Here is a 12,554-nt window from a genome sequence, read left to right as displayed (position 1 = left end):
TGCAAGTTTAGATGAACTTAATTTTTAACACACTTCAATCAATAAACAAAACATTTCTGTTATATCGAATCCGCTTTCACTCAATGGTTTATAAATTAGTCATGACAATTACTGTTGGTTACCAATTAAAACAGTAATAGAAATTTAGGTCTAAATTTACTAATATTAGCTAATTCATGTAAAACTATGCATGGTCATACAGTACCTAATTGTTAGGTCCAGCTTAGTGTTGCGTCTATTGGGCTCGTTAGCTAGTCCAAGTTTTGTCTCCAGTATGGGCCTGTCCATCCGTGAGTTTTATGTAGGGTTTTTTATAAATAGATGCTTGCATGCATCCTATAATGTAACGATTAGATAAGAATTTTCAAGCGTATTCATCGTTCTTGTTTTGTAACCCTAGAATGCTCTACAGTGGAAATTCTTAATCGAGCTCTGCTGAGGATTGAGTTAATCTAATCATTCGACTCATTCAGATCTATTCTTGTGTTTTATCTCACTGTTTTTTACGTTCTTTATTTACCTGTTACAAAGATCAAATCGATCAAAGAGTTTTTATAACTCATCACTAACGCATAATCAACTGTTTAGTGGATTGGAGCTATGTAAGATTGATTTGATAAACACAATTATGGTCATAATATAAGTTCGCTAGCACAACCTAATTCATTAATTCAAGTTCTTAACTAAGATTGGTTTGATCTTATCTCTAGTAATCTAATGTTCACTAAATTACTATGTGTTCAAGTTCATGCAGAATAATGGTCATTAACTACACAGAATAAGAATGTTAAGCAATTAAATTAACAAGTTAAGCATGCTAGGTAAACTAATCAAACACAAGACATAACCAACAAGCAAAGTCTAGATTAATTAAATAAAACCATGAGTTCCAGCTTCAGCTAGCTAATAGAAGCAGCTAGATTTAGCTGGACATCCTAGAAAGTAAACAAACAAAATCCATAATCAAAAACATAATAAGAGTATACCAAACTATGAATTAAATTATGAACTTCTTCTTCTTTGGTGTTGAAAGCCAATTTCAGAACTTCTATTCCTCTGGATTTCATCTCTAGGAACCCTTCTAAGCCAGCCAAAAGTCCCCCAAATCGTAATGGCCAAGAGTATTTATAATTCCTGATTTTTCCAGTCTCACGTCGTGAGAAATAACGTCTTACGTCATGAGCACGCATCTATCCGTGTTATACAACGTCTCTTCCATCCGGATGCATATCTTCTAGATTACTCCACTCACGTCGTGTGCCTTCAACTCTCACGTCGTGAGCATGAATTATTGTTGGATTTCTATCTTTCTTCTTTCAAGCCTTCATAATTTCATGCTTTGTCCACATTGGTCCCTTTTTTCGAAAATGCTTCACTTTGGCTGCAAACAACAATTTATCCCTATAAGTACCATAATTCCATGCAAATAACCAAAATATCAATAAAAATGTAAATTAATATTGCCTAAATATATGTATAAACATGGCAATATCAAAATACCCCACACTTATGCTTTGCTTTACCGCAAGCAAATCTGATTATTTTTAAATTAAACCTATATAACCAACATCACATAGAATGATCCAACTCAAACTCATCAATTATGCCAATACCTCAATGCGTGCATTTGTGTCTAAAATGCTTCCTAAATAACCCCTGTCAATTCTAAATATTCACAATGGTCATAAACACGCACCCGCTTCTTTTGAGAAATGCTCATTTTATGCATTCATACGAATCCATCCGCAAAAAACTCTCTAACCTCAAGGTATTTTTGTAAAGCTACCCAAGCATACATTGTTGGGATTAAAACCCTAATTGAGATTTGATGAACAAGATGCGGAAAAAATGAACAAACACAAATACGAAGATTATGTCGAATGATCATTCGATTTATTCAAACATGAGGAATAAATTACACTTTCAACATAGACTAAAGAATCTAACACTACATAAGAAACCTCACAACGTGGCGGCTACATTTTGCCTCACTCTTAACCCTAATTGTGAATAATACATGACTATTTATAGGGAAAAGACAAGTCTTGGGCTTTTAACCTAGAATTCATCAAAGGGGCCCATTGCCATCATCCACGGAGTGCTTTGAAACCCTACAATCTCCCCCTCAAAGTATGGAATGGATGACAATGCTTTAACTTCCAAAACAAGCATCTAGCGAATAAAAAGATCTGCAACGAGGAATATATGAAGCAATCCACGAATCTTGATTCTTCAATAGTCTTCAAACACGGGCTCTAGGATATATAAACCAAGCACTGAAGTAATGTCTTTAAACTTCATTTTCGAATGTAATCCCAAAGAATCTTCATGAAAACCAAACCTGCCATAAAAATCCATTTCAGAACAAAGAAACCGAATCACTTCTTGTCTTTGAAGAGCTCCCCCTCCAAGTCACAATGATCTTCAAAAAAGCTAATGGTATAAGCCATCAAAAAATATCATGTAACAACCCAAAATTTAAGATTCGTAACGCCACTTAATCGAGAAAATACAAGAAGTCGGAGATATAACTAGTCCTTAGCAGAGCTCGATAAAGAACTTCCGCTGTAAAGGATACTTCTCTGTAAAAGCTTTAGCAGAGCTCGATGAAGAACTTCCGCTGTAAAAGCTACCTTCATAATTCTACCACAAGCTTTATAAAAAATCTTCAAATTTGAAAAATTACAAATCCAATTTCAAATGGTCATACCAAATTCTCCCCCGATTTATAATCGAAAACGTGATTATGAAGCCTTCTTATGGTCATGAGAATGATCTTGAATGGATAAAAATTATTGTGCTGCCCCACGACAAAATGATATATACAATGAAGTATAAAATCCGAAAAAGTCGTGAAAACTTGTCGTTATCACGAAAAACGACTTTCCGAACCGCCAAGACTTGTTGGAATCCTTAATTTTCCAGATGAACAGTAGAAGGAAATCATAGATCTTCGTGAACAGTTGCTTGAAAAAAAATTTGATTCCAAAACGAAAAACAATAATCTTCAATAACTTCTGCAGAAAATCATCAAATCAAGAACCGATACTTCAAAAATCAATGGATCTTCAAAGACCCGCTCTGATACTTCAAAAATGCAGAAAATAAGAACAAACACAAATACGAAGATTATGTCGAATGATCATTCGATTTATTCAAACATGAGAAATAAATTACACTTTCAACATAGACTAAAGAATCTAACACTACATAAGAAACCTCACAACGTGGCGGCTACATTTTGCCTCACTCTTAACCCTAATTGTGAATAATACATGACTATTTATAGGAAAAAGACAAGTCTTGGGCTTTTAACCTAGAATTCATCAAAGGGGCCCATTGCCATCATCCATGGAGTGCTTTGAAACCCTACATACATAAACTAGAGAATTAGAAGTTTCAATATACCACACTATGGATCTCTTGAATTCTTTACTTCTTCGATATTTGTTCTTCAATTTCTTGGAATTCACCATGTTTTGTAATTTTTGGTATCTTTAATTTTTGATACTTCGAAATTTTTGATCTTAAACTTTGATACTTTTATAGCTCCAAAAATTCTTCAATCTTTCAATATTTGGTAATTTCTCTCTCTCTTTTTTTTATATAAGTATCTCACTTGTTCCACTCAAAATCTACATGCTTAAACAGGGGCGCTTTACTTCAACCCTTATTGGTTAAGGTATTAGTTTTCCTGGATACATTTCAAGTACAGGCTGCTAAACATATTGCATTCCTCAAACTAAATGAGGTTGTGTTTTTGTCCCATGATTTCACTAGAATAAAGGAGGCCACAAATGCAGTATAACGTTATCGGTTCTACTACACATTTGAGCTCTCATCAGATCATCCCATATAACACTAGTAACTACATTTCAAATTATTATTACTAGATTCAATTATTAAAAAATTTAAAATTTACCAAATTTCCTAGTAACTTTACTTTTTCGACCCCCTACACCACACTTATTACATACAACGCCCTCATTGTATGCGTAAACTAAATAAAAGCAATAAAAGGGAGAAAAAAGAACAAACTCCCCTGGGATAGTGGCATGATCGGACTGCATAAGTGTGGATGAAATGTCAATCTCGAATATGGGACTTCTAATCAGGAACTTGGACTTGAACTCGCAAAATAAGTAAATGAGCCGTCAAGCAAAAAAACGAAACTTCAATCTTCAATAAGAGTGGTGCAAGACTCCAAAGTGTGAAAAATAACATGGGAAAGCATACGCCACATTTTATTACGAAGCAAACGAGCCATAATTTTCTTCATAATAACTCCAAATGTAATGGTGCTGATCCGTGTAATGCATAGGAACGAAAAGGCTTCAATATGGTAAAAATTGAAGGCTCACGACGTGAGTGGAGTAATCTAGGAGATATGCATCCGGATGGAAGAGACGTTGTATAACACATATAGATGCGTGCTCATGACGTAAGACGTTATTTCTCACGACGTGAGACTGGCAAAATCAGAAATTATAAATACTCTTGGCCATTACGATTTGGGGATTTTTGGCTGGCTTAAAAGGGTTCCTAGAGACGAATTCCAGAGGAATAGAAGTTCTGAAATTGGCTTTCAACACCAAAGAAGAAGAAGTTCATAATTTAATTCATAGTTTGGTATACTCTTATTATGTTTTTGATTATGTATTTTGTTTGTTTACTTGCTAGGATGTCCGGCTAAATCTAGCTGCTTCTGTTAGCTAGATGAAGCTGGAACTAATGGTTTTATTTAATTAAACTAGACTTTGCTTGTTGGTTATGTCTTATGTTTGATTAGTTTACCTAGCATGCTTGACTTGTTAATTTAATTGCTTAGCATTCTTATTATGTGTAGTTAATGACCATTATTCTGCATGAATTTGAACACATAGTAATTTAGTGAGCATTAGATTATTAGAGCTAAGATCTAATCAATATTTGTTAGGAACTTGAATTAATGAATTAGGTTGTGCTAGCAAACTCATATTATGACCATAATTGTGTTTATCAAATCAATCTTACATAGCTCCAATCCACTAAACAGTTGATTATGCATTAGGTACTATATGACCATGCATAGTTCTACATGAATTAGCTAATATTAGTAAATTTAGACCTAAATTTCTAGTACTGTTTTAATTGGTAACCAACAGTAATTGTCATGACTAATTTATAAACCATTGAGTGAAAGCGAATTCGATATAACAGAAGTGTTTTGTTTATTCATTGAAGTGTGTTAAAAATTAAGTTCATCTAAACTTGAAAAATTAGATAAAACCCTTCCTTTGTTAGTAATTAGGTTAATTTAGCAGTAGATAAATTAATTAGTCAACACCCATCCCTTTGATCGACACCAGACTTACCCAACTATTCTGTAATTTTGACAAGGTACACTGTTGTGCAATTTAGTTAGTAAGGAAGTTAGGTTATAAATATTAAAATTAGGTGTAGCTATTTGCACGCATCAAGTTTTTGGCGCTATTGTTAATTACTGATTTATTTTGCTTTAAATTAATCGATCCTTGTTGTGGGGTAAAACTTGCAAAAAGTTATTTTTTAGTCTCATTTTTTTTCTTGCATTATAGAACTCACGATGTGCGCTTTATAGGCTCACTACGTGAATCCTGTGATTCCTAGTCTTTCTATTTTAGTTCAGTGTTACGTTTTTTTGTTTGTTTTACTGGAGTACATGACCAGAGGGTCCAACACACCTTTATTGCCACCACTTGAAGATCCAGAGTTTGCCCTTCACAAAAAGAAAGATAAGAACATGAAAGAAGATCAAACACAAAAGAAAACGCCCTTACAAGAACTCAAGTTTGTGTTCTCAAAGAAGTCGGGAAAGAAAACGGAAGAATTGAGTTCATCTTCAAAAGACAAGAACAAGGTTGAAGACTTAGATCAAATACCTATCCAAAACGAATCTGAATACAAATCCAAAGCCGAGTTTGGGCTTTATACAAGTGAACCCGAGAATGAGCCAAGAAACGAGATGACGAATATTGAAGAAATGTCCATTGGAGCTTATAGAAAGAGAATTTGAGACGATGTTGGTCCGGGTTTAGTACAACATGCTATTCCTACCACTGCCACATTCGAACTGAAAGGACATATCCTCGCTGCACTTAAGGATATTCCATTTTATGGAAAAGATCATGAGGATGCTTTTAAGAATTTAGATGAGGTCAATCACATTGCAGATTAATTCAATGTCTCGAATGTGAATAGAGATATTCTCTTGTTAAGGATGCTTCCTGTTACTTTTAAGGGAGTTGCTAAGGACTTGTTAAAAGCACTACCACCGGGTACAATCACTACTTGGGCTCAGATGCGTGAACAATTTTTAGACCAATTCTATCCACCATCCAAGATAGTTAAACTCAAGAAGGCAATAGCCAATTTTGAGCAAAACCCGGGGGAGTCACTTTACGAGGCATGGGAGCGCTACAAGGGGTTGTTAAGAAATTGTCCTCAACATGACCTTAACATTCAACAAGAAATGTCTATATTCTATGATGGGGTCAATGTAATGACAAGGAAACTCCTTGATTCTCAAGTACCACTTACAAAGAAAAATTCGGGCGAAGTCAAGGAATTAGTTGAAGAATTTGCTAAGCATTCTCGTGAATACCATAATCCAAGGAATGAAGGCGTAAAAGTAGTTAGGAGTGCACATTCTAAAGAAATGGCTGCTATGATGGCAATGCTAAATAATATGGACCGAAGGCTGACCCACATGGACCAGTCAATTCATGCAATTAGATTTGGTTGTGAACGATGTAATGGTCCACACATGACTAAAGATTGCCATTTGGATGAATATGGGAAGAAGAAGGCTCAAGTTTGCTACTCTAGAGGGGACAAGTGTGATGAAGACTGGAGGAAACCAAAGAAAGAGTGGCTGTCTTACGATGAGTACAAGAGGCAAAAGGAAGAGAAATATAAACAAACATGCCAAGGCTTCTACCAAAAATAGGAACCACCAACCGAGAAGAAAGTAGACTTGGAAAACATTTTGACCAAATTTATGGAAGCTTCCGAGAAAAGGCATGATGATACCGATGCAGTGCTAAACGAACACATGAAAATGATGAAAGAACAACAAACAATGATGATTAACCAGCAAGCTTCATTAAGAAATCATCAAGCATCAATCCATAATCGATGTCCAAATTGGTCAACTAACTACTTTGGTGAGCAACAAATTATCCTCATAATTTCCCGAAAAGAACGCTCAATCCCATTTAATGATGATTGATACTGAAGAAGAGGCCATCTCTCACTTCCTAGAAGCCCTAGAAGTGAAGACAAAGCCATCCGGACCAATGCCAAAGAAGACGAAGCTAAAAAACGAAATTGTTGCTAAAACACCAGACTCACGTCGTCAGCCCGCCATGCTCACGACGTGGGCTCAGTCTGAACAGAAAAATTCAGATTCCATTACCACTTATCGTCTGCCTTTACCGTTTCCTTCCCGAGCTGTTCTTATTCCACTGGAAAGAGAGCATTTGGTTTTTATTAAGCATGTGAGGGGTATCCCGATTAATACTCCTTTTTTTGAGTCCTTATCCAAAATTCCAGAATATGAAATTTTTTTACAAAACTTGTTAGACACTCGTCATCAACTAAAAAAGAATTCTAAGGAGATTCTAAGTGAGCAAAGCTCAAAAGTTGTATTAGGAGAGATACCTAAGAAGATGGGGGATCCTGGACGCCTCGCTCTTCCATGTGAGTTTGGGAATAATATGAAATTTATGCTTTAGCCGATTCTGGGGCTAGCATAAATTTGATGCCTTATTCATTTTATCAGAAATTGGATATTCAGAAGTTGAAGGCTACAAAAATGACTATTCACATGGCAAATCGTTCAGTGACACAACCGCGGGGCATTGTGGAAGATATTCTCCTAAAATTGGGAAATTTGTTTTTCCAATAGACTTTGTGGATTTGGATATGAAAGAAGGTCCCGACTTTCCAATTATTCTTGGTCTACCATTACTTAATACTGCTGGAGCCTTGGTTGATATACGTGAATCCAAGCTCACCTTGAGAGTTGGAGATGAGAAGGAATTTTTTTGAATTGAAGATGGTTTCAAGAGGAATGGTGTTCAAGAAGAGCTTTTCAATATTGATGAAGAAAATGAACTTGAAGAATTAGAGAAGCTCATTGAATAAGAAATCAAAACAATTCAAAAAGTTAAACGAACAAAACCAAGAGCATCCGTCCCGTTTTTAGTTGAAATCATTGACTACACAAATCCAAAAACTTTGATAAGTGAGGAAAACGATGATTTGTCGAGTGATCAAGACAAGGCTATTTCCAAGGAGACGGTTCCAGTGGTGTAAAAAGAGAAGGTTCCTATTGAGCTAAAGAAGAATGAAGATAAATTGGAAACACAAGGGACAAAAACGAAGCTTGACATAAACGAGGCGAAGGCTAAAAAGGAAAATTCAAAAAAGGCGTACATTCAACGTGTTCAAGCATACAAAAGGCGATGAAAGGAGCAGAAAATCCAGGTGGTGATGGACGCGTCTGAAGATTCAACGTAGGGAGGCACGGAGTCCAGCTCACGACTCCATAAAAAATAAGCGCTTCTCGGGAGGCAACCCGAGTTTGGTTTGCATTTTCTTTTATATTTTAGTTTTTCCATTTTTAAATTAGGAATTTGATCAATTCATCATCTCAAAATCTCTTTTAATGAAAAACTAAATGTGGGGGTCCTAGATTTAAAGGTATAAAAATTAAAGGTCAAAATGAAGTTTGATACGAACTCAAGATGTGAGCTCCTGCTGCTCACGATGTGAGTCCAAGCTGAGACACCGACTGTAATATTGTTACCCATTATTTTCTCTCAGTGTTAATAATAATAACCCAATAAGTATAATGGCCCATTTCAGCTCGTTCAAAATAGGTTGAATTATTTAAGCCCAAAAAAACAACAAGCTTACGATGTGAGGCTTTATGGCTCACGAATGTGAGACGGGATGAATCAGGACCACATAAATGAGAAACCAGATTAGGTTGACCTACCATTATCTTATTCTTCAGTCACTGACAGTTCTTGGTCCCCCCCACTCACGTTATATTTAAACGATTTTTACCATATACTCTTGTGCTCACGTTTGCATCACTTTAAGGTACACCATTCCTATTGTTTATGCTTAATTTTGACTTAGTTGGTTAATGTAAGGTCTAGGGTTTTGAGTTTATTTGAATGAAAAATTATTGACCTAAATGTTAGAAATTTGTGTTGCATATGGGGTGTATATGTTTAGGGTTAGGTTAGAATAAAATCCTAGCAAGAAAATAGCCTCGATTTTGTCACTGTCATACCCGATTTCCGTCTCAAGTGAGAAACTCACGACGTGAGCCTTAATTCTCACGGCGTGAGACCTGGTCTTTGAGTATTATATTTGCTGCTAATCAGTTTAATAAGCGGAATTTTGTATTTTGTTTTTCTTGTTTTGTTTGTCTTGCAGAAAATGGCTTCAAGAGGTTCCAATGAGCAATTCCAAGGGAATGTGTCGTCACGCCACAATCTATACCGTCTTCCAGTTGAGATGTCGACCAATGTTCTAACCAACTTCACGAATAAATTAGGATGGCTACACAACCGGAAGTTTGCCATTTCACCTACTATTGGTTGGATGCATTTTGAAGAAGTTGGGTTGATGGAAATGATGGCTCCTTTATTAACCAAGCATTTTGCGGTAGATGATTCCTTTTTTACCTGTAACAGGTGGAGGAACTTATTTACTATAAGTGAGCCCGTCTACCAGGAGCTTTGTGTGGAATTTTTCGCTTCTGTTTCTTTTGAAGCCACCACTTTTGATCCATTTTATCCAAGGGCTCTTGTATTCCGTCTTGGTTGTCAATGTCGGGACTGCAGTTTTGATTGAGTTTGCTTGGAGAATGGGAATTTATGAGCAGAGTGAAACACAATTGCCTGTATTTGAGCTGTTTATGAGAACGGAATCACAGGAATATTCACTGAGCATTTCGGGATCAGAATTTTGGGTATCCATTGCCAATGGGGCATTTCATTCGGGGGTCTCCCAGGAGAGTCAAATAAGATCCCCAATTCACCGTTTGCTTCATAGATTGATCAGTTTTTCCATCAACCACAAAAGACATGGCGATAAGGTCACTAGCCTTAATTTGTTCTTTCTTTGGACCATACTTACACTGGGGGTCTTCTGTAATACTTCATATCATTTGGCTAATTATTTGGGATGCAAGGCTGCTATTTCTAGAGCCGGGAGTGCCATCAATGGGGGACATTTTTTTATGCGTTTTGCAAGATCCTATGGTTTACTTGTCCCACGTTTGACCCGGACTCTGACACTAAAACCCATTGATGATTTGACTATGGGATATTTAGAGTCCATGCGGGTGGTGACAAATGAGGGGACACATTGGAGTATTTTGGGGGATGATGATGTGGTCGACCAAGACCAACCTGCACCCCAACTAAGGCCAAGAGTACGGAGGAATGTGCAAGGACGAGAGGAAAGAGGATAGCCGGTGCATCAACCCGCACCAATGGGAGGACCCAACTTTAGGGACGATATGACGGGGTATTTTGACCAACTTTTGTTAAGCATGAATTGGATTGCAGGGAGTGTGGAAAATCTTGTCCAACATTTGCATGTGGAGCAACCTCCTCACCCGGGGTATCATTACCAAATTTTCCCTAGGTGAATTGAGTATCGAGGTCAAGGGAGAGAAGGGGTTGGTACAAGTGGAGCACGGGATGAAGAAGATGACGATTGAGTTCTTATTTAGTTTTTATTTAGTTTTTCGTTTGGTTTGAATTTGTTTGGTTTTTAAACTTGTTATAGTTTGTAAGACTTATAACTTATTATGTTACTTTTAGTCCTCTTTTGGTGGCTTTATTTCAGATTTGCTTTGGAGTCTCCGAAGAAGGTCGAGTCAAGAGCGTATGTGTATAGCCAAGGGTTGTCGAGAGTCTAGAGTCGCGAGTTGAGACCCACAATTGAAAATAAGTGTGGGATGAGTCGAGAGAGAGGATAAATTTAGCAAAACTTCATAGAAATTCTGCATTTAGAAGTGTCTTTATTCATTAAGATATTGTGGTGGAATGCTAAAATTATTAAGAAGAATAGGTAGTTTTAATTTTCAGTCGCCCAGTTCTCACATCGTGAGGCTAAATTCTTCACATCGTGAGTTGGGTTACGAGGTGTTTCAGAATACATAGTTCAGTGTCTTCACATCGTGAGTCTTCTATTTTCACCATATTGAAGCCTTTTCGTTCCTATGCATTACACAAGTCACCACCATTACATTGGAGTTATTATGAAGACAATTATTGCTCGTTGCCTTCGCTGTATAATGTGGCGTCAACTCTCATGTCATGAGCGTGAATTATTGCTGGATTTCTATCTTTCTTCTTTCAAGCCTTCATAATTTCATGCTTTGTCCATTTTGGTCCCTTTTTTTTCGAAAATGCTTCACTTTGGCTGCAAACAACAATTTATCCTTATAAGTATCATAATTCTATGTAAATAACCAAAATATCATTAAAAATGTAAATAAATATTGCCTAAAATTATGTATAAATATGGCAATATCAGTCTTCACCTACATCACATTTACCTATCATCGCCTACATCACATTTCCTTATTTGTTTGTTGCTAGGGACTTTTCCTAAGGGTCATCTCCTACACCACGTAGATAGTACTATTTCGGGGATTACTCTGCCAATACGCGTCCAATGAGGGTTAGACTATCATCGCTTGAATACATAGTTGCTACATCACCTGAACTCGTAATTCATCATCTACAGGTTATGAACCTGTCGTTGTTTACAAATGACTTGTTTATATTAGTTAGTGGTCGTCATCTATACTCTGGTAGATGACTACATTCCGACATTGCAAATCAAGGTCAGGCATCTCCTAGTCATCTCCTTTTTATTATCACCTATCTACCGTCATCTATATATCAACTCCTATCTACCATCCCCTATCACTACCTGATACATATTTATAATTGTATAAAACATATATGATTAAATCAATTTATATGTCATCTCAAACTATTTTATCTAACACATAACATTTTTGGCACATATAATAAAAACATAAAGCACATAATTATCTAAATACTTAACAACAATGTGTAAGATGAAGGTAACTATACACTCACTTGATAAATGTGGATGCCTCAAAATTTGGGCAGAACCTCGCCTTAGCACTTTCAGTGACCTAAATGTATAGCACTAAGTCTTAGTCTAGTTTCGTAATCTCGACGACTGTAGTAATTATAGTCAAGATTCCTCACTAATCCAAATTCTTAAATCAAGATCTATCAAGTAAGGATCAGCCAGGTATGACAATTGGGAGGCAATATCATATCGATATATGGCCTTTCTGAAATCCAATAACCAAGACAACGTGACTATTTCGACACTTCTCCCATAAGTAGATTGATCAGTATTATAACTGGAATTACTGATAAATTTTATTAATAGGTTCGTAATAATGATTATGCCTATAAATATATGTTACACTGAAAGAATGAGAGTGTAGCTTAACATAT

At 36.2% G+C, this 12,554-nt stretch overlaps 1 non-coding gene across 1 annotated transcript; it reads right to left on the bottom strand.

Moving 5' to 3' along the window:
- Positions 1–6,367: 6,367 nt before the first annotated feature.
- On the bottom strand, positions 6,368–6,474 carry LOC145060775 (small nucleolar RNA R71). Its single transcript, XR_013686959.1, has one exon. It is a non-coding gene; the product is annotated as a small nucleolar RNA R71 (small nucleolar RNA).
- Positions 6,475–12,554: the final 6,080 nt, after the last annotated feature.

Source organism: Lactuca serriola, chromosome 6 (assembly GCF_051521515.1).
Source record: "Lactuca serriola cultivar US96UC23 chromosome 6, Lser_US96UC23_V15, whole genome shotgun sequence".
NCBI lineage: Eukaryota > Viridiplantae > Streptophyta > Magnoliopsida > Asterales > Asteraceae > Lactuca > Lactuca serriola.
The sequence above is the reverse complement of the archived record's forward strand: the minus strand, read 5'-3'. Positions and strand labels throughout refer to the sequence as shown.